Genomic DNA, 20855 nt, shown 5'->3' on the forward strand with positions numbered 1-20855 from the left:
GTGTGCAGCTTTGGGGACACGGGAGAGGATGGGGCCGTGCTTATATAACCAGAGCTGTGGAAGATCGGGGCATCCGAGCCTGAGTCCACACCACAGCCCTGGGAAGAGACAGAGGCAGAGACAGACAGTGTTTTGTGTGGGTGGGGGGATGGGTGGTGGTAGTTGAGGGGGTACAGCAGAGAACATTCCAGGAAACTCAGAGGCATAATCTTCTTATCCATGGCAGATTGGTTCAATGTGCGATGTACGGCATGTGCGTGTGCGTGTGCATGAGGCCATGTGTGGCTATATGTTTGTGCATGGGAGGTTTGTTTGTCCTCCCCCACGTCACTCCTCTCCTTCTTTGTCCTTCACTCGCCTCCTTTTCTTCCATGCGTCTGACCCCAACTTTCTCCGCCCTTCCATGTACAGTCTCTCCACATTTCATCGCACACTGGTCCAAGATCGGCGCATCTGCTTTTCATCCTCATTAGTGCCTCTTCTCCTCTGTGTCGGTTTGTTCTTTCTCTGCAATCACAAGATGAAAGTGACCCCATGTAGATGGCAGAACGAAGGGAGGTTTCTCCCCGAGACTGCTGGTGTTCCTCTGCCCCTGGCCATGGTGGGGATTCGTGTGAGAAGGGGGGTGGATGGTGGAAGGGCGAGAGGGGAGGGGTGAGGGTGGGAGGGGAGTGTGCGCTGTGGACCAGATTCTGCTGATTGTAGGAAATTATACCCTCTAATTTCACCTGCAACTCCAAGAGACAAAAGCCTTAGGGGGAGAAAAGGATAAGGAAGAATTTCACAGAGTGATAAGAAGAAAACAGAGACAGAGAGAGGGAAGGATGAAAGAGGGAGAGAAGATGGACGTAGGGGGCAAGAGAGAGGATGTAACTCTAGAACGAGGTTTGGTCTGAAGCCAGTCAGGGAAGACAGAGAAGGAGGACAGACAGAAGAGAGGCAGCCACTCAGGAGAAAAGTGGTTCTGCTAAAACCAAACCAAACCATAACCTTAAGGATCACCCAACCAACACACACACACACATATACACACACACACACACACACACATATACACACACACACACACACACACATATACACACACACACACACACACACACACACACACTTATACCCACCTATCCCCCCACTTTTCATCTTAACACCTTACTAAAGCACCATTTGCCTTGCCGCTCCCCGTGTATCCTCCCATCTTCCTTTTTCGATCCTGGTTTCTCTCTCCTCCTTGATAGTCTTACTCACAGACCGTGACTATCTCCCACTGACAGAGCCGCTACAGGATTAGAGAAAGATGGAGAGAGCCGAGCGCAGTCAGCCAGCACCTCCTGCTGTACATGAAACGCAACTGACTCACAGGTCTGCTGCATCCTTGAAAAACACCAGCAAGGGCATTTCTGGCTTTTTCCTTCAGTTACACTGTGGAAGAGATTCAGTAAATTCAGTGCATGAACTAATGTGGAAAACGATGATGTGAAAGAAGAAGAGCATCTCATTTGTTTGTGCATAACAAACTGTGTTCACATTTATCATCTGCATTATGATAAACCTCATGAAAGTAATCTGAATTATGAAATGTCCACATCTGATTTGAACTGTTTCCCACTGATACGATATGAGATTATTTATCACAAAACTGCTGAATGAAGTGAGTGATTAGTGGTAATTAGTGATGAAATGATCAGTTGAGTAATTGATAAATTAATTGACCGAAAACAGTTTTCCCTAATTGATTCACTCCTCAAGCAAAAATTCAGAAGATTTTCTGACATCAGCTTCTTAAATCTGATGATTTCCTTCTTTTCTTGATTCAATATTGTTGTAAATTCATTTGAATGTATCACCTTGACCCATTTTATTATAAACAAAATGATTAATCAATAATAAAAGTAATCATTAGTTGCAACTTTTTCTGCCATAAAAGGAGCGGACACATGGTGACCATGACATGCCACCACTTAATCCCTTCAGTGCGGAAACACAGAATTAAACTGAGTAAAGCAAAATATTTTAATCAAATCTACTTAGATGGATGACCCACATGGCCTGTCTCCCATCTGTGTTATATTAAAACAACTGTTAAATATAACACATTGCTCTTCCCAGAGCATCATACTGTAACATCATTTCAGTATCCGTATTTAATCCAGTCAAAATGGATTTCAACTGATTTAAAAGGTCTTTGGCAAATTTGGATACAATGAAGAAACTAGGACACGGCAGCACATGCAGTTCCCTCTCTGTATCGCATTTCGCATTCCAGCAGCAGCCTCAAGTCGTGCTCCTCGAAACTAGACAGTTAGACAGTGTTTTTCATCCAGGGATTGAGACAGCAGAGTCTTCGCTCCAACACCTTTTGCTTTCTGAGATCGTACAAACGACGTTCGCACCACAGAGCCAGCGCTCGTCTGTTGAACTTTTAACGTGGCATGTACTGTACACACATGGACACAAACATGTACTACTCCTCCCTTTTTCTTTTTTTTTGTGATTGCTTTGTCCTTGCTGGACCTCTGTTATTAGTCGGGAGTCTGTGGGAGTGAACAGTGTGAGTCAGTGCTAAGTAATTCAGAGAGAGGCGAGTGTTTGAGGAGAGACACAGAATGAGAAGCTGAACGACAGAGAGTGAGCTTGGCAAAGCTACAGCGTTTCATTGCAGAGGTTTTAAATCCTTTAACATGATTTCCCTCATCCTATTAAAGACATAGCTATGGATAGGGAGACTGTAAAGTGTTACGTACAGGAGGGAGGGGGACTGAGTGAGAAGGAGAGAAAGGGAAAGCGAGAGGGAGAGAGATTAAATGGTTGTTAAATATAGGGAGCAAATCATTCCAGTCCCATTTCTATCTCCAATCAGGCTTGTAAATGTTCTCTATATCATCTCCTGTAGATTGGGCTGGACGACCTTTTATTATGCTGCTCTCCTCCAACATCCTTCCTTATTCTTCACGTGGACATCACCACAAAGCTTCCTCCCTTGCGTTAGGGTTTAGGCATGTCAGATTTATCTTTAGAATTTTTTGAAAGGCATCTGTGGCCTTTTTCTTCACTGCAGAAATAAGTACTATTCAGAGCAACATCAACCTTTATGAGTGGAGAGACTGAAGATGCACAAGCTTTACAGAGGAAGGTATAGTGGCACCAAATAAGTAGGAAGTAGTGTCAACCTCCAGAGAAGATTGTCAAAGACATTTCATGCTTATAGTGCTTGGCCACCTCGCTGTGTTTAAAGTATTTGCTTTTCATGTCTGTCATAGAGAAGAGGAATTGTATTATAGGCCGATATTGGCGTACAATACAGCCCACTACTGTATAATACATAATACCACAGTTAGCTCCGACCAAGTAATTTGATTGGACGGGAGTCATTCCATGAGTGCTGCTATAGAGTACAACAGCACTGGGACTTTTCACTACATGTATCACTCCACTTCACAGGTGTTCTATTAACTGTTAATTAACGTCACGTTAACGGTTGTTATCTGTCTTCCAGAAATAACATTTGAATTAAATATGTCCAGGTGTGCTCATACGACATCTTCAGATCAGGAACATGTTTATGTGTTGCTTAGCAACAGTCCAGTACCAGTCCAGTTGCAGAAGTATTTGTGTAAATCAATCAGCCAGATAAATCTGTTGTTGCTTATTACTGTAACTAATATGGCGCTCATAGCGCTGTTGTGCCTCGTACCTACGACCGAATCACAGCCGTGCTGATATTCAGTATTATTCATTCAGCATCTCTCCCTCTCGTGTGATATTAAATATACTGACCTCCTTTAGTCGCTGTTGCTATGAAACCTTCTGTTATCACACAGCAGATTTACAGTTTTTAGGTGGCAGAGTTGCAATTTTAAATTCTTAATGGTTTCTCATAGAATGGCTCCTTGATTTCAGATGGTAATATAGACAAAAGTGTTCTTCACTTTTCTAGCTAGTGATAATTGACAGTTGATAGCTGAAATAACTGTCGCTGTACGAGTGTAGCAGGTTCTATCAGCTGTATAAGTAGCTAATTAAGCTAACATTAGCGCCATGAGTTGTCTAAAAACTCAAAAGTCTCCTGCTGACTTTTTAAAGTTTCTAGCTGTCTTGTTTTAAAATGAGAAACCCTCAAAAGAGGTGGTGGCTACATACATGATATAATGAAAGACTATAGGGCTGCAGTCACACAGTTAGGCAGAAAGTTAGCATCCTCACGGGTAATGATCCACGTAGAGGACATGGAAATAAACAAACAGCATGTTGTTCTTGTATTGCAGTGTAGGGATAGTTAGTCCTAGTGTTACATGTATTACATTTGTAATTTCAAGTTGTATGTTTTCACAGTGTTACTGTTCGTTCACACCAAAAGCAGCGAGAGTGAAAGAATTGGCTCCGGCCGTCCGGTTAGGGACGCTGTTGAAGTTCCTGGGCGCTCTGATGTAGATGATGTAGATGACATGACGGTTAGCAAGTTTATTTCCAAATGCTGTTTTGCATGCTATGGCGTTATTCCGCATTCAATTCCCTCACACTTCACCAACTCACCTGGAACGCCTGCCGTGTCACACCTTTGTCCATGCATCGTTTTTTATCTAAATCCCTGTAAGCAAACAGCGACATGCTGTAAATGACGGGGAAAGCTGCCCCTGTAATGTGATGGGAACACAGTTGTGTCCTCAACAGCGGATCACTTTACTACATTCTGATTGGTTGCTGCTGCATCGCGTCATAGCTCATTAACATAAAGTTGCTGGGACTTCAACTTTTTGAACACCCACGCCGCCAAAGACGCGCCGTCAACGGGCATGCCTTTCTTTGCTGCCAAGAGACTCTCGTTCACATAGAAAATGAATGACATCCAGTCACTCGGACGTTCTCTCTGCCTTCGGTCTGAACGTACAGTTACAAGAGAAAAGGCGTTTAAAATGAAGACTAGCTGATGTGACGTCATACAGACTGTGAAACTTTTAGCTGCTCTGCTGGAGAACACTGGGTTGTTTTATAACAGAGCCGGTAACACCTCAAACTAATGTTGTTAGCTAATGATATGCTCCTTGGCCTTGCTCTGGGTTACTAGAGGTAGTAAGCTAAGTAGCAGCACATGCTAACGTTCCAGCTTACGTTAGAGCAGAGTTAAATTCAGTCCTTGCCCTTTTACTCTTTCGGCTTTGCTTTTGAAAACAAAAGCTAAAAAAACAAACAGCATGTGAACAGTAATGCACAGGACTCGATAACAACAGCTTTTTCTTTTGATGTTTTATGGTAATAATTCCAATTACTATAATATATTAGAAAATAGTGGCCATGGCTGAGGGGATTCACTTTGTTATAGAGTTCTTACCTTGAAGAGCTCGTCCTGCACTATCGCCTGTGTAACTAACAAATTATCTTTGCATGAACCACATTATATTCACAATACTGACCAACATTCATGGTTAACGGAAAATCAGGTCAGAGCAAATGGAGACATCAGTCATTAGTTGTTGGTTACAGAAAATCAAAAGGGAAAGAGGACGACTAATGAGAGAGCAGCGTCAGACTGAACGATGGGCTGGCAACAACAGAGACATTCAGACTCGATGTAAGATACTTTCACACTCCAATGCTGCGATCACACATCTGCTCCGAACAAGACACAGCCATGGTAAAGAAGTGAGGCAGGAGAAACGCTTGATGTTCAACCTTCCCTCTGTCACTGTTGTGTTCTACGACCATATACAACATTCAGACTGTGATCACTGACCCCTCGGACTCAGGAAATTCAGATTTTCCTCTCTCCTATAATCTCGGTCAGGATGAGGACCTGAGCTCCATCGCGGGGTCTTTCCACAGGCAGGACAGCTGTTAAGTTAATAAGAGTAAACACAGTGTATTTATGCTTCTCATTATATTTTCTATTTTAACCATCTATTTCCAAAACTGTTAACTGATTTAAGCTTGTAGATTTGTGGTGAGTTTTATACTCTCATTCGTCTCAACATACCTCTGTGTTGTGCTCAGACTCAGTCTGAACCTTGGGCCGCATTACAGTGACATCACGTATTCACTTCTCTCTGATGACCTTTAAAGGTTAAGTACTTAAAAAATAGAAAAGAAAAAAACAGGGAATGCTGACTTGAATTGTATCATCTATACTTTTAGTATTAGGTTAGTTTAGGGACTTCGGTTACACAGCTGTAATGTTTGACTTCAGACAAATACGAAGCACATTAAAAACAATAATCTGAAACACCAGTGCTGCTTTGAACGTCCATAGCTGCAATATCAACTTATAACCAGCAGAGTGAGCTGTTCTCCAACAACTGAACAGTTTCAAACGCGTCATCTCCTCATGAATGCATCTGTGAACTGGATCCTGAGGCTCAGCTCAGTCTCTGCTGTGTTGCCCTGATGCACACATTCTTTACTCTCAGTTACAGCACTAACCTTGTCTCCCGATTGTCTGTGAATATCTGTATTTATGCAGATTTTTTAAGTATACAATACATGTATTTTGTCAACACTCAGTCTTAGTAGCCTTCAGCTCTGTGTGTCCATGTCAGAGGTTTGTATGATGTCATTTTTTATAGGATGATTGGAGTTCAAGTTCAAAGAGGTTTGAGGTTTAAATACCAGATAATGTAAAGTAATAGATTTGTTAGCATGAACCCCAACATATTACTAGTGTATATTAAACCCATAATGCCGTACTCTCCCTCCTTGCAGTCACTCACTGGTAACTGAGATAAATAGACAGATATATCGATAGATAGTTATATCAATAGATAGATAGATAGATAGATACTTATTATCATTTTTTTATGTTGTATGAGTTTCAGAACCACATCAAGGTAAACACATTGCAACCCTACGCCCACCACGCTTGATTGAATACACATCGAAGGAGTTCATCCAATCCATCTGTCTCATCCATTCTTCTAATCATGTACCACCTCCCACTGCATTTCAACCCTTATGACCCAAGGGCACAGGAGCAGCATGCAGCAGCTTGATTTAGGAAACAATGAGCTTATATCTTCCCACTGAATGCAAGCCAATCTACAGGCTACAATTTAATTCAATAGTGCAAACTTTGACTACTCTTCCATCGAGTCAGGTGATTTTGAAAAGCTTGTGATGCAATCCAAGAAATAAATCCCACTCACTCCCACTCACAGTTTCTGACAGATAAACTCCAGGGCTGGTCCGGTCAGATTCTGCTTTGTTGTAGTTATAATATTCAGTAAGCAGATGATACTCCTGCAGCTGTTGGCTCTTTAATCTCCTCTTTGACCTATGGTAATTGGTCAGAGCCTCAGGGACTGTAGCACCTACAGTATATCCCCTCTCATTTTAACATGACACCTGAGATTTACCCTCTGCACAAGGACTACTGAGAAACGGTTTCCCTCCGCACTGACCCATGTACGAAGTTTACGGGGTAAAATAATAAGTGTTCTTGAACATAACCTTAAAACTAATGCAGACAATCAAATTAAAGGTATATTTTTAAAAAACTGATGAATCATTCAGTCTATCAGAAGGAGCAGCTTAAATTTCTACAGTAAACAATTATACTTATGATGGTAATTCCAGGAGTGAGACACAGTGCAAATGAATACTCAGATACATAATTTAATGTGTCTGCAGCTAAATCAGGTGAGAATAATGCTCATTTTGTTTTACACAAAAATTAGTTCTTGAGTTTCTTTTCACAGTTAAATAGTTTTGTTGTAGTATCCTCTCTGAGCATAGAAAAGGAATGATAATAAGGTCTGCTTATATTAGCTATTACTTATGTAATTTAAAACATTGTAATATGATTTATTTGAGCGTTTTTTTTCAAAGAACCTTAAAATGTATAAGATTCATTGTGAAATTCGGCAATGGATTATAGGTTAACACTGCAGACACATGGAGGCTGTGTAGATCCATCAAAACTAATGGCTATAATGATACAAGTAGACTGGTACGCATTTATTTATGCATCCATCCATCCGTCCATTTCCTGCTGCATATCGTGGGTTTGGGTTGTGTGGGCAGCAGACTAAGTAGCTCAGACTTCCTTCTCCTCAGCCACATCCTCCACTTCCTGGGGCGTCCTGTAGAGTTTGCAGGCCAAATGGGATTTTTCATCCCTCTAGTGTCGAGGCTCTGAGCTTTTTCTGTATGTCTCAGCTCTTAACTTTGCTCCTGTGAGTCACTGGCTCTGTGAAAGGAGCTTGTTTTGCCACTTGTATCCTCCATTTAATTTTTTTTTTCCAGTTACTACAAAGAGCTCACAACCATCGGTGAGAGCTGCAATTTTGAAACGTAGATCAGTGACTGAGTCGTCCTCAGTTTCAGCATCCTCTTCACCACCACAAACACCTGCATCACATCAATCCGCCTGTGGAGCTCATACACAAATTTTACCTTCCCTGGACAAGACCCTAAGATATTTGATTTTCTTCATTTGGGATTCTCAACCCAAAGACGACAATCCACCATTTTGCAGTACCAAGGAAACAGAACGACATCATCAACAAAAGAGCAGAGGTACAATCCTGAGGTCGCCAAACCAGCTGCACCTTGACAGTTAGTCCATAAAAATCAAATGGAAAATTACACATTCAAAAGAACTGGTGACAAAGTACAGCTGAGGAAAGACCAACTCCCACTGGGAATACGCTCCACTCCTTACTGGACTCCTGCTGACAACCCATAACTGCATGTTTGTTATTGTAACCATGACGACAAAGGGTCTCTAACCTTAAGAAATAACTTATTTTAACCCAAACCATAATATTTTACTAAACCAAACCGATGAGGTTTTGTTCCTCAATCTGACCATACAAAATCTTAACCGTGTGTTTATTATAGTTACCATGACAACGAAGGTCTGGTTTGCTCGTATTATAATTACCATGAGGATGGAGGTCCAAGACGCCTGCTGCTGCTGCTGGTACACTCCTACGAGTCAATCATATGACTTCTCAGAGTTTACCAAGCACATGAAGACTCCCATGGCCACTCAGAAAAGAGTGAAAAGGTGGTCACTTGGAGAGGCACCACAAAGGGGCAGACAGGAGGGGAATGAAGTCGAGGTTACACTAGTTGTAAGTTGTAATTTATCAAAGCTGCTTTAATCAATATTTTATATTAACAATGGATCATATGACCCAATGCAAAATGTTCCCTGGCTCGCTGATAGTGATGTACCCACAGATAAAGATCAGCTGACTCTGCAGTTCCTGCTGGCTCTACAGCATCTTTCAGCTCAATGTTTTGATTTTATGGCTTGCCCTCATCAGCATTGTTTCCAGACACATCAGGCGGCTGTTTTCTGCAGAAACAGCTCTAATCCCCACGACATGCTACCTGCTCAGCAATAAATGGCAAACAAAGTTTGAACATAGTGGAGCATTTAGCAGCTAAAGAGCCAGATATTTCCCTCAGGAGTCGGTGGAGAAGAAACCGGAGCTAAACAGAGAGTAATTATTGGAGTTACATCCATCAAGAGGACACAAACACGACTTTAAAACAGACTGATGGTGCTGCTCTGTGTGGGCTGGATGTGTAAATGATAACTGTTTGCTAACAAGTTCACATTAACAACATGGAGCCTCATGTCAGGGAAGGGTTTACAGGTCTTGTTAGCAACCTGCAAGTGGCCAAACCAGTGAATGCAGCTTTAAGTGAAGGTGTTCGTTCTTAAAATTATAACCACGTTTCAAAGCTCTTTCCAGGAACCTTCCTGTAAATTCACACACTGAGTAGGAAGTTGAAGGGAAGCATTTTATCAATAATCATTTTGTAATTCTTAACATTATCATTAGCTTTGCCCTTTAACATTAGCCTGCCACAGCTAGAATTATATTCTAACGCTTTGAAATGCATTGGGTCTTGGCGCCAAAAACTTAAAAAAAAATAAAAAAAAAAGCCTAAAAGTCTGACGTCAGCCTTGTGCAGATTCATTTTAAACCAATCAAAGCTAAAATCCTAACGCTGTGTTTCAAATGCTTTTTTTTTTTCCACATGACGGTTTCAGCAGAACCGGCGCATGTTCACTGAATCATGCGTCGCGCCTCCTCGTCATGACAACTGTGATAGAAATATTGCAAGTGGAGTCCTGTAAGAGAGAGAGAGAGAGAGAGAGGGGGAGAGCAAGCGAAAGAGAGAGAGAGAGAGTCGATGAGACCGCACTGAGAGAGAGAGAGAGAGAGAGAGAGAGGCTGCTGAAGCGCCAGCCGTGGGCTCTTCTTCAGCGCATGTATCGAGCTTCAAAGTAATATCCCTGCATCCCAACATTTAAAGCAGTTATGACTCTGTTCTAAAACCATGGAGGCTAAACGGAAGATCCCGCGCTGTCTCTCAGACTGAGCCTCTGTTTGATGTTCACAGCATCAGATACCAAGTGAAACCAAGAGAGAGCACCACGCACGCGCGCAAAGAAGAGATTGGACACCTGATTTCGTGGGGTGTCTTTAGAGCGCTATTTCACATTTTAAGTGGAACAGTCCGTGTCTCTCTGAAGGCCCCTCGCGGTGCAGCGGGCTCATACCGTGGATTATTATCAGCATGGACAAACGGGGGAAAGAGGACAGATCCCTGCGTTGACTTGTGAAGCAACGCGCAGAGTCTTGACGCTATAGCGTTACGCATTTATTTTACTGTGAGTGTTTTTTCTCCCCCCCTCCACCCCCCTCCAGTTTGAATTGTACTCGCTGCTGCATCTCAACATTATAAAAGTCAAATATCTGTGGATAAGGAACAGAGCAGGGTGTTGTCAGAGAGGGATGAGAGGAGGAGGGGGGCACTATGAGGTGTGCTTTTTTTGGAAAAGCCGGAGAAAGACGGACACCGAGAAGGTGTAGTGATATGCGAAACCCTGCGACGCGCTGCCCTCCTGAGAAATAATTGCGATGAGGGAAGAAATGGCCTAGTTCAAACCTCATCGACACACCGACAGAGGAGAGACGAGAAGAATCGCGTTCAGATGGACGGGCCATCATCATCGTCATCATCATAATTCCGGTGCTGGCATCGAGTCTTTTAGGTAAGCCATATGTTCTCCACCACCTACCAAACGTGACTACAGATTTTCTGTCCATCATGGGTTTTATGTGTGCGCAATCTGTACGCTTTGGTGACTTCGCACATTGCGCACGTTATCCATCTTGACGCACTGTCAGAATTGGGGAATGAGATTTCAGTGTAAATTCTCAGACCACTTTGTTGCTATAGCACGTATTTTCTTCCTTTCAGCGGGAGCCTTCCATTGGCCTTGCCTGTTGATAAGCTGTCACATCTTAACACGATCGGTCCACTTTGTGCATCCAGCATCAGTATTCTGTCATTTTAACCACGCTGCTGACAAGATGATATTCATCTGATTTAATTGGAGTCAGTCAGACCGGCGGCTCTTCTCCACGGAGCTCCAGTTGTGTTCCGTTCCTCTGCTTGTGGAGGTATAGCTCATTTTACGTAATGCTTTTATTACACGTATTAACGGCCGCTTAATTAGACACACATGCCGCTATGCTGCAACATAACTAATCTCAACCAGAGTGTATGACGGGGCTCGAACTCAGAAGATGTCCTCTCTCATGAACAAACCAACAACAGCTCTGAGACACACACACACACACACACCACAGTGTGCACAAACACACGCAGACACACAAAGCCTGTGCCCTAGAAGATGCAGATAGGATTGTGAATTAAATGCACACACTCTGATGATCCAGGGAAGGCTCCATTAATATTCAGTGGTGGTTGGGCAGTGCTCAGTTAATGGCAGACAACAGGACCTCTGTTCTGACAGGTCATGGATGAGAAATGGTATATTTTCATTTTTAGGGAATAAATGTGGGTTTTTGTCCACAGATATGGCGCCTGTAGCTACAGAGGAGTGACATTTAAAATCCATCAGAAAACCAATAATGTGGTTTTGTAGACTTTTGCAGAATTTCTTATTACTCTTGTTCATGTTCGGTTGAAATAGCTTTGATTGCTTTCTTAGGCTGGCATCACGTCAACCCTGCTACTGGCATTTGGACACTTAGAACATGGCTGAAGACATGGAGGACATATATGGGTTTCAGATGTGCCCTGCTTTTGCATTTTTTAAGCCATTTTTTAGTCATAATTTGTATATAACGGAAAAGACATTGTATATAGAGCAAAGAATGGCAACCATATATCAAAAATATTTCAGAGATATACCCAGAAACCCAGATTTAAATGTTTCTTGGGAGCATTTAAAACATTAAAAACCTTTATTCCCTCTAAGATAATCATTTTAAATCAGCTATTTCTGAAATTTGTTTGTCTCCGCTCCATTTTTGTTTCTGTTGTATTTCTTGTATTCAGTAGGTGGGCCCGGAGGATTTGGTGGCAAATTTAAATTAAGGACAATTCTTTGTTTTACCGATGGATGTAATGCAGGGACATAAAACATCTAATAAAACCAACCAAACTGCAGTTAACACATGAATTTTAACTGATAAAACTGGTTTTCCAGCCGTCCAGAGAAACGCCAGGAAAGGCCCGATGAAGCTAATAATGTGGCGACCACAGTGTCGTTTGGTCCAGACAGAAAATAGAAAAGATAAATGTAGTAAAAAACAGAGAACAGCTGCTTAATGGATTGGATGACAACGCGAAGTGTGGACTTACAATCCAGAACAAAACGTGTTCAGTCTTAATGTTTAATGAAGTATGTTTGGGTGATGTGTGGGGGAGGAAGGTGAAGTGTCCAGAAGAGTTCAGCGTGATATTCTCTGTCACACACAGTAAACAGGGTCGCTGTCCAGCTGTTGTGTTGTTTAGCTGCTTTTGAGAGAGAACAACCTTGTCACATATCAATGCTTATTTCCATCACCAAGGCCCAGCATTTAAAAAGGGATAGTCAATCATTTTTCTTTGGTATTGTGCTTCAACAGCCTTCACTAATTATGGCTTTTGCTTGGTTAAATTTTGTGTTAAAGCATAATGTTGAATTGATTGTTTCATTATGTGTCTAAGCAAGTAAAACAAATGAAACACTTGAAATCCACATTAAGACTGATATGTGATGTGACAGATGCGAGCAGGCCGCAGCGTGTGTGATGGAGGTGTAGACGGTGTATTTTAAATCAACAGGTGACATGAAGCACGTGAGTTTGAATCGGCCCTTTACTCTGCTCTCTGATGCTGCACTGGTGTGTAGATGAATTACATTTTTCCATTTTAAAAACAGAAGTTGCTGTTGCGCAGAGTCAACGAGCAGACTGAGCTGATATGAAGACAAACTGTGTGTTAGCTGCCTGACCTGCAGGTCACTGTGTGTTGTATGGCCATAGGCTGCTTGCTACAGCCACAGGATGCGCTTTATGAAATCAAGGTGGTAAATTATGGTAAACAGAGGTGTCTTTTGTTTCTTCATTTAACTGTGGCCATCAGAGTAGAAACAACAACAGGAGCACAAAGTTGTTCTTCTCCTGTTTGGGTTATGATAGGATTAATGTGTCTCTACTGGGTTTAAGTAATATCATTTGCACGGAGAAGATGCATTAAGAACAGTAAATATGTAGTGATTTATCAAAGCCAGCTGCAATTTCATTTTATTTCCCCCTGTTGTGCCTACACGTTTTACTTCAGCTTGTTTACCTCTACCTGCACATTTATTCTGTGGTTTGGTCACTGTTTTCCATTTTGAATGTATAGATACTGACGTCTGAGTCATTACAAATGATGCTGTTACCAGAGAATTTTGTTTTCTGCTTTAAAACAAGATATGTCCAAGTATATGTTACAGACTCCTCATACACCTGAAGCTGAACTCTGTCATCATGCTGCCATTGCATCAAGAGGCAACATTGAAGAATAATATATATTCTCATATAATTATATATTCTCATGTGATGCAGTTAAAGTAAGAAGAGCAGATCCAGGCTGCGCCCCACAGACGAGGGTGGACACATCTTCTCTTCTGCCAAACATTATCTTTGCAGGATAGGATATAAAGTCTGGACTAGCGCTTTGTGATATCACGTGACTCGGAGCAGAAGTAAATGACCATCGTTGGGTGTTTTTCTCGATGCCTCCGGGGTTCTCCTGATGTTCCTGTTATTTTTATGCCACAACACTGTGAATTGTGAGTCAGTCCCTTAAGGAGAATCTGCAGGATTGTGCACTTACAGAAAGTACAAAAGAGCCCTCATGCACTTACCAATTTCATAGCTTGAGACTGCCCTGAACCCTCAGAGATGGATCAAGAACCTTCAAAATCTGTGATTTCTGCAGAGAGGTTGGACATTAGGATTGGATGTAACCTGTAGAGCCACTGCTGCATGGCACCTGTTCCCACTGTCTGGGAAGTGGCCTAAAAACAGACACAAAAACATAGGACATCACTTGTGGCTTCAGAGTTTTGAGCACTACCATGTTGTGTTATCGTCAGCCCAGAACAGGATGAAACTCTGTCCAAGTATTACCTTATATTTGAGCAGATTGGAGGCATGGTAGCTGTAACTGTCCGTACATCCTCTCACTGTACAACCAGCCTGGTTTCTCACCAAGCTATTGCATCTTTACATGAAACATTTACCGTATGCTGAAATGGAGGTTTGGAGATTTTAATTTCTGTGTGAAGATGTCAAGTCAGAGAAAAAGGAGGTTAAAACGACCCAGCTCTTAGTCACGCCACAACCAAGGAGGAGAAAAGCAGGAGAATAGCTTGACCTGACCCATTATCTGTGAGCAAAGTAAAGCTGGAGAAACGCCTGGGCAAATGCCATGGTAACCATCTTGTGTAACCTCCTTTGAACAATATCACATAACAGTCATCCATGAGATAAGCCAGGATAAGTGCCGCTCTGTCTTGTACAGTCTGGGAAGAATATCACACCAAACCCCATTAAAATATCTGGTAATTTAATGTGTCTTTTATTAGCAGCAGAGGCGCAAGCCCATTAAAACGGGACATGTGACCTTTCCTGAATCGCAAAGTTCCACCCTTCAATTCATCAGACATGATCCATTAAGCAGCTCTAACATTTGAATCTGTGGTATTTTTTTTGGGCAGTGATGCAGAAGCTGGAGCTGGCATTCAAACATGGCATGTATTCTTAAAAAAAAAAACGAATTGTTTCTTTCAGTCAGTGCATCATAGACCACGGTGATCATAACTCACCTTGCTTATGACACAGCGCAGGCATTAGGCAGCTGGTGCTCTTTAGAAAGGTGTGGGCAGTGTTGACACGAGTAAGACACATAGGCAGTCATGGCCTGCGTGATATACTGTACTGGAGCGGCAGCCCATTTGCTATGAATTAAATGTCATAGTTTTTACATTTTCAGATGGGAATATGATAGCCGGGTAATGTTGCAGTATGACGTTAGCTAATGCTACTTTCATTGCCGTGGGAAACAGTGAGGAACTTTAATGCCTGAACAAATTTGAGATATGGTGCTCAAGGAAATGTTAATAACCAAGCCCCCCCCCCCACCTACTCCGTCCCTGTGGTACAGAAGTAATGTATTGCTCAGTGGAAGGAACATTGCAACGCTGGGAAGGTGCAAAGACAAGCCACTGAGGAATATATACGTACTCAGTATGTAATGACAGTACAGTTACACCCTGGGTTCAAAGTAGAGAAGTCCTCCTCAGAGCCACAGTCAGCTCCTGGCTGAACACGTGTGAGTGGAAACAGTGCAGTTGTTCAACAAGCTCTGACACATCGCTGCAAACGCACAAACCAGAAGCCTCAGATGTAAAATGTGTTTAAATATGAACAAAATGCAACATTTTTTGTTGCTTTGGTTTAATTAGAATATCTGTTGAATCAGTAGAAACTGTGCGCTGACTGTACCTGACCTTTCATTACCTGAACATTGAGGGGGCTGCTCTGTTTCAGCCCTTTGTAAAAAAAACAGTCATCCCACAAGACTCTTGTCTGTTTTTATTTTTAAAATGAAATGACAAGATAAATAATTTAAATGGTTTACATTTTACACACAGTGTCTCTGTCTGTGGTGTGTTACATTACATCTGCTGGTTTGAGTGAGCTGCTGATCTGCTGCTTGTGTGCTGGGACATTTGGCCATTTTTGTTCAAGTCAGAGCATCAGTGGTTCATCAGCCCTTCATCCTGTTGTTGATGTTAACAGTTCTGCTGATTCTGGTGGTTAGTCATCTAAGTAGACCATTATTGTCCGCCCTTGTTAATTCCTAAATACCTGTGTTTGTTCAAATAAAGAGGCGTCCTCTGAGTTCATGCCAGTGCTGTACCAGGTTACTACGTTCTCTAAAGGTCAACAACTCCAATTTAAGACCGTAAACCTTAATGTTTTTCATCAGTGCAAAAGGTTGGTCTGCAAGTTTCACAGACAGTTATAAAATCAGTACGCTGGTGCACATGGACAAAAGTGGAGCTGAGTGAAATTCAGGTCCAACAGCCTGACTGCAAATTAAACTGGATTTCCTCAGACAATAATAAAAAAGGTGAATCCTGATCCCGTATCATCTTAAAAATAAAGAAATGTTTCTCTTACACCTTCAGTTTGGCTCATTTACAACATTTCCTATGACCTATTTAACGAAATCCATTTCCTTTTTCATAAGAAATGATAATTAAAAATGAAATGTGTTACAGATTATTATATCAGGGAGGCAGCATGAGATTTTGTGCTGTAATACAGTCGGACTGCATGAAACATTTAATTTCAGAAATGAAATTGTAAAACAAGTCAGAATAAGACAGGTCACTGCAGTAGACACATCATGACACAATTCATCTTAGTAAATTTCCCCAATTGAAATAAAATCAAGAATTTTCAAATGTAATTATGACAAAGCAAATTGTTAAAACAGATGAATTTCTGCAGATCAGTATTTCTTTGATAACTCTTGTAAACAGTGGGGATCTACACAGAGCGCAGAGATATCCACAAAACAGGCATCTCTGAACCTGTGGCGATAGCGCTGTACTACACACATGCTAAAGGTGCACAGTGACATTCATTCTCACGTCCTTCCAAATGTGGCTTTAGGATCTACAAACTATCCAAGCTTGCTCACTGTCAGTTACTGTCAGCTAGTTGTGTAGTGAGCTTGGTCGCTAATGGAAGGGAACGCTCGTGGATGTTTTCGTACCATGAGCTCCTGTCTTCTAACTGTCTGAACGCCATTCTTGGTTTGTGGAGCAAAGGTTAAAATAAAGGGACTGGTGCAACACAGCTAACCCAGGGTTGCGCTCTCCATTTTGGGCTCTCTGGCTCTCAGGTCCTTCAAAGGTCAGCACTGCCAAGTCGCCTGGCTGTTGGTCAATGACACAAATTTGCATGTGAAAGTTCATCGGGCCGAGTGTTTCATCTCAGAGTTATGGCTCGTGTTACTTGAATACAACTTGAAGTCTTCATTGCCTGATCGCTGACAGTAATTCTTCTTTTCTATATCATTGTGTTCAGATATTTTTGAATGCTTTTCTTTGGAGAATGAGTAAAACATGATGATTATCTAACAAACCATAAAGGCTACAGGTCTGAAACGTGGTGAACACCTTCCTCATACTTCACCTACGCAGTAATGGTAGTGAGAGCGTCACCATGTGGTGAGAACTGAGCTAACAAATACTGCAAAATGTTGTGGCTAATATGTTTGCAGAAAAGATTCAGTGGATGATGCTGAAGCGATTGATAGAGGCCACACCCACTTGTGTCATAAAAATTATTCCATCATTTTGAATTTTTGTAGACATACTTCTGAGTCCTTATCCTGCTGTAAAGGCTTGAGAACTGAAGCTTGGCAGACAGCTGGTGAAATGTTTCACACAGTCATTTGTTGCGATAGCATTACACATTATGTATTATTGCATACTGGATTTGGAGCACCCCGGTAACAGAAGTAAAGATTGGTTTGCACTCAGTTGCACTTCCACAAATGGGGGGCACTAGAGTAAAAATAGAAATGGACATTATTATAATTCTGTTTTTGATAAAAATAAAACATGATGCAGCAGCTGCAAGGAAGCTGCAAGAGCTGTCAGCAATCACACTGCATTTTCTTCAGGAAATGCACATCTAGTTGGATTTATGTTACGCCTGCTGGGATGTATTCTGTGGAGCAGTATTGTAATACCCAGTGTAAATTACTTCATAGAGCCACAAAGTTCCATTTTGGCATCTAACAACAAATGACTTGAACTTGATGAAGACCAAGGTTATTTGTAGTGAAGTCTCATGTCTGAGCAGGTTCATGTGAGTACAACCCAGGGGTTACACTGTGGACTACTGAGACCACTACACTGTGCAGTGTTCTTGTCAGGTTGTTCAGACAGACACCTGCATCAGAGGATTCAGGACAGTTTACTGTAAATAGATGTCCAGATGCACTCGGCATTGGAAGGCGTTTAACAGATGAATCCGAGCAGCACGGCGGATTCTGTGTGGTGTACGAGCCGTAACAGAAGCAGTGACATGAATAATCACAGGAGTGAGAGTGTGAGCTTGTCAGATTATCCAGACCTCCTAATTACCTTGTTTCAATCTGATAGGTGATTGTAAGAGTCATCTGATACTGATCAGGTGATGGCATGCGGGAAGCCAGGTCCCTACCTGAAGCAACACGGTGCTTCATTTTCCTTCATAAGAACAGGAGTCCATATTAAAAAAAAACCTGAACACAAAGATGTAGCAATTAACATTCTGGCTAATTATTAGCAATATATTAAGCTAGTATTGTATTTTGCATAGTGTCTATATTGAGTTGAATGAGGCTGCACTGTCATCTTCTATAGACAACTGATGCTAGATCTGCACAATTAATCAAAATATAATTGAAATTACAATATGGCCAAGTGCAATATCCAGACTGCAGGAGCTGCTTTTTTTTTTTTTTTGATCAAAGTAAAATGTGTCACAGTATTGTTGTGCATTGTCAGCACCATAAGCGTTGCGTTGCTACAGAGACGCCCCGGCCTACAAATCCTATTCTCCATATGTAAAGGATCATGATTGTTAAAAATAAAGTCAATAAGAATCACATCAACGTTTTTTGTTTTCAGTGGAAATGAAATGCTAAAACAACCATTCCAACTGAAATCACAATCACAATATCTATAGAATCAAAATATAGCAAGAAACAAAGTCCTCTATGTAACCACCTGTATTTTGAATGATTTGTCCATTTTAAAAGTTAGAACTTGCACTGAAACCCAAATTACAGCCCCATCTTTTATTCAGCTGACCTCAGAGCAGTACCTTTGAAGTACAGGAAACCTCTTAACACTTTTGGGCATACAAATCATTTCAGCAGAATACATCACATACAGCAAGTCTCAGTGCTCTACTTAAGCTAACTTACACATCATCAGTGCAGCCAGCCCATCTGTCAAGGTAAACTTTCCACTGAGCATGACAGTCTTCTTAAAGCGACGTTTACATTTCAGCAGCTGGTTTGTGTTGTGGCAGCTTGAATAGCATGGCAAACTAAATTGTATGTATTTACTCAAATGAGTGATGATGTGGAGTCAGTGTGAGACAATGAAGCTTATGTTTCAGGATGTGTGGCTGAACTCTGGGGCTGAGCACAGGAGTAGCGTGTACCTATAGGACCAGCTGCATGACATGATTGTATTTCCCATTATTGTGACCGTCTGTGGTCAAACACAGAGCACCTGCTGTCTGCCACACATGCAGCGTATGATTTGTTTAGGCTTCTGTTCCTCCTTCCTCCTTCCTTTTCTGTCACCTGCTACATGAAGTTAAAAAGACCTTTATTATGGCTGAAGACAAACTATTATAATATTGATTTGCCTTGTATAGCCATTGATTAATGCCTTCAATAACACCTTAAAATCCATTATTAATAACACGCGTTCTATTACACATCCCGTACATACTGTATGTTAATGATTTGTTAAAGACGTTTGCAAATGAGGATATCTCAGTCACACCCCGAGGGAATTTCTTCAAATTTGGTAGAAACATTCGCTTGGAGTCAAGGATGAACTGATTAGATTTTGGTGGTCAAAGGTCAAGTGCATGGTGACCTCACGTTGTTGTGGACGCAATATATCAGAAACAATTTCTTTACATCTGGTGCAGACATTAACTTAAAAATGAATTGATTAGATTTTGGTGGTCAAAGGTCAAAGGTCATGTTTTTGGCCGTGTCTCAAGAATTCACACACCAATTAACAGAGTTGATGGCGGAGGCATATGTGCTGGTTTTTCCCTCCAATGCCAACAGTTTTATTGTCATTACAGTATCAGCACATGGCAGCTACACTACATGAACAGATTGTGTTTATGGCAGATAAACTGTAAAGTTACTTTTTCTCCAAAGATATTAAATAATGAAAAGGTTCCTGTCAATCTGAAAACCTGCTCAGACTTTCATACGTGTGTGTGTGTGTGTGTGTGTGTGTGTGTGTGTGTGTGTGTGTGTGTGTGTGCGCTGCCCAGGGACTGCAGGTGGAAATTAGCTCGTAGCTCAATCTGGTACGAAGGATCTTTCCTCTTTTTTTAGATTTGTGTATTTTGTACACGGCCCCTGATATAAACAAATGTAATTGTAAAAAAAAAAAGGTTGTTATCCCTAAGACTTCAGTCCTGGTTGATTTTGCGACACCTATGGTTACCATGGAAACAGCAAGTGCAGTTTAGTATTACAAGCTGCTTAGTCAGAAATGCAACAGAAGAGAAACTGGTTCATCTGTTCACAGTACAGCCTAATAAATAAAGATGTTTTCATTGTTTTAATAAAGAACTGAGTCAAGTCAGTTGCGGTTTGGTGGTTACCACGGTGACAAGGTGCAGGTGTGTAGCCCGCCTCCTGCAGCTTTTCATCAAACAGCTGACTGTGGCTGCTCCGTTACTTCCTGCAGTATTTAAAACTCATCCGCCATCACTTTTAATGAACGAGTT

General features: G+C 41.6%; 1 protein-coding gene across 2 annotated transcripts in view; it reads left to right on the plus strand.

The window, feature by feature from the left end:
- LOC111222150 (neuroligin-2-like) overlaps nucleotides 1–20855 on the plus strand; it is a 94482-nt gene that overhangs the window by 26050 nt on the left and 47577 nt on the right. Inside the window, exon 1 of one of the 2 annotated variants that reach the window (XM_022745730.1) lies at nucleotides 10799–11002. The exons of the other annotated variant lie outside the window; for it this stretch is intronic. The gene's annotated coding sequence lies outside the window, so the exon portion shown is untranslated. Of the gene's footprint in view, nucleotides 1–10798; nucleotides 11003–20855 lie in introns of those variants that run through there. 2 annotated transcript variants of the gene reach the window in all.

This window comes from Seriola dumerili, unplaced genomic scaffold, assembly GCF_002260705.1.
Source record: "Seriola dumerili isolate Sdu_G_001 unplaced genomic scaffold, Sdu_1.0 BDQW01000091.1, whole genome shotgun sequence".
Lineage (NCBI taxonomy): Eukaryota > Metazoa > Chordata > Actinopteri > Carangiformes > Carangidae > Seriola > Seriola dumerili.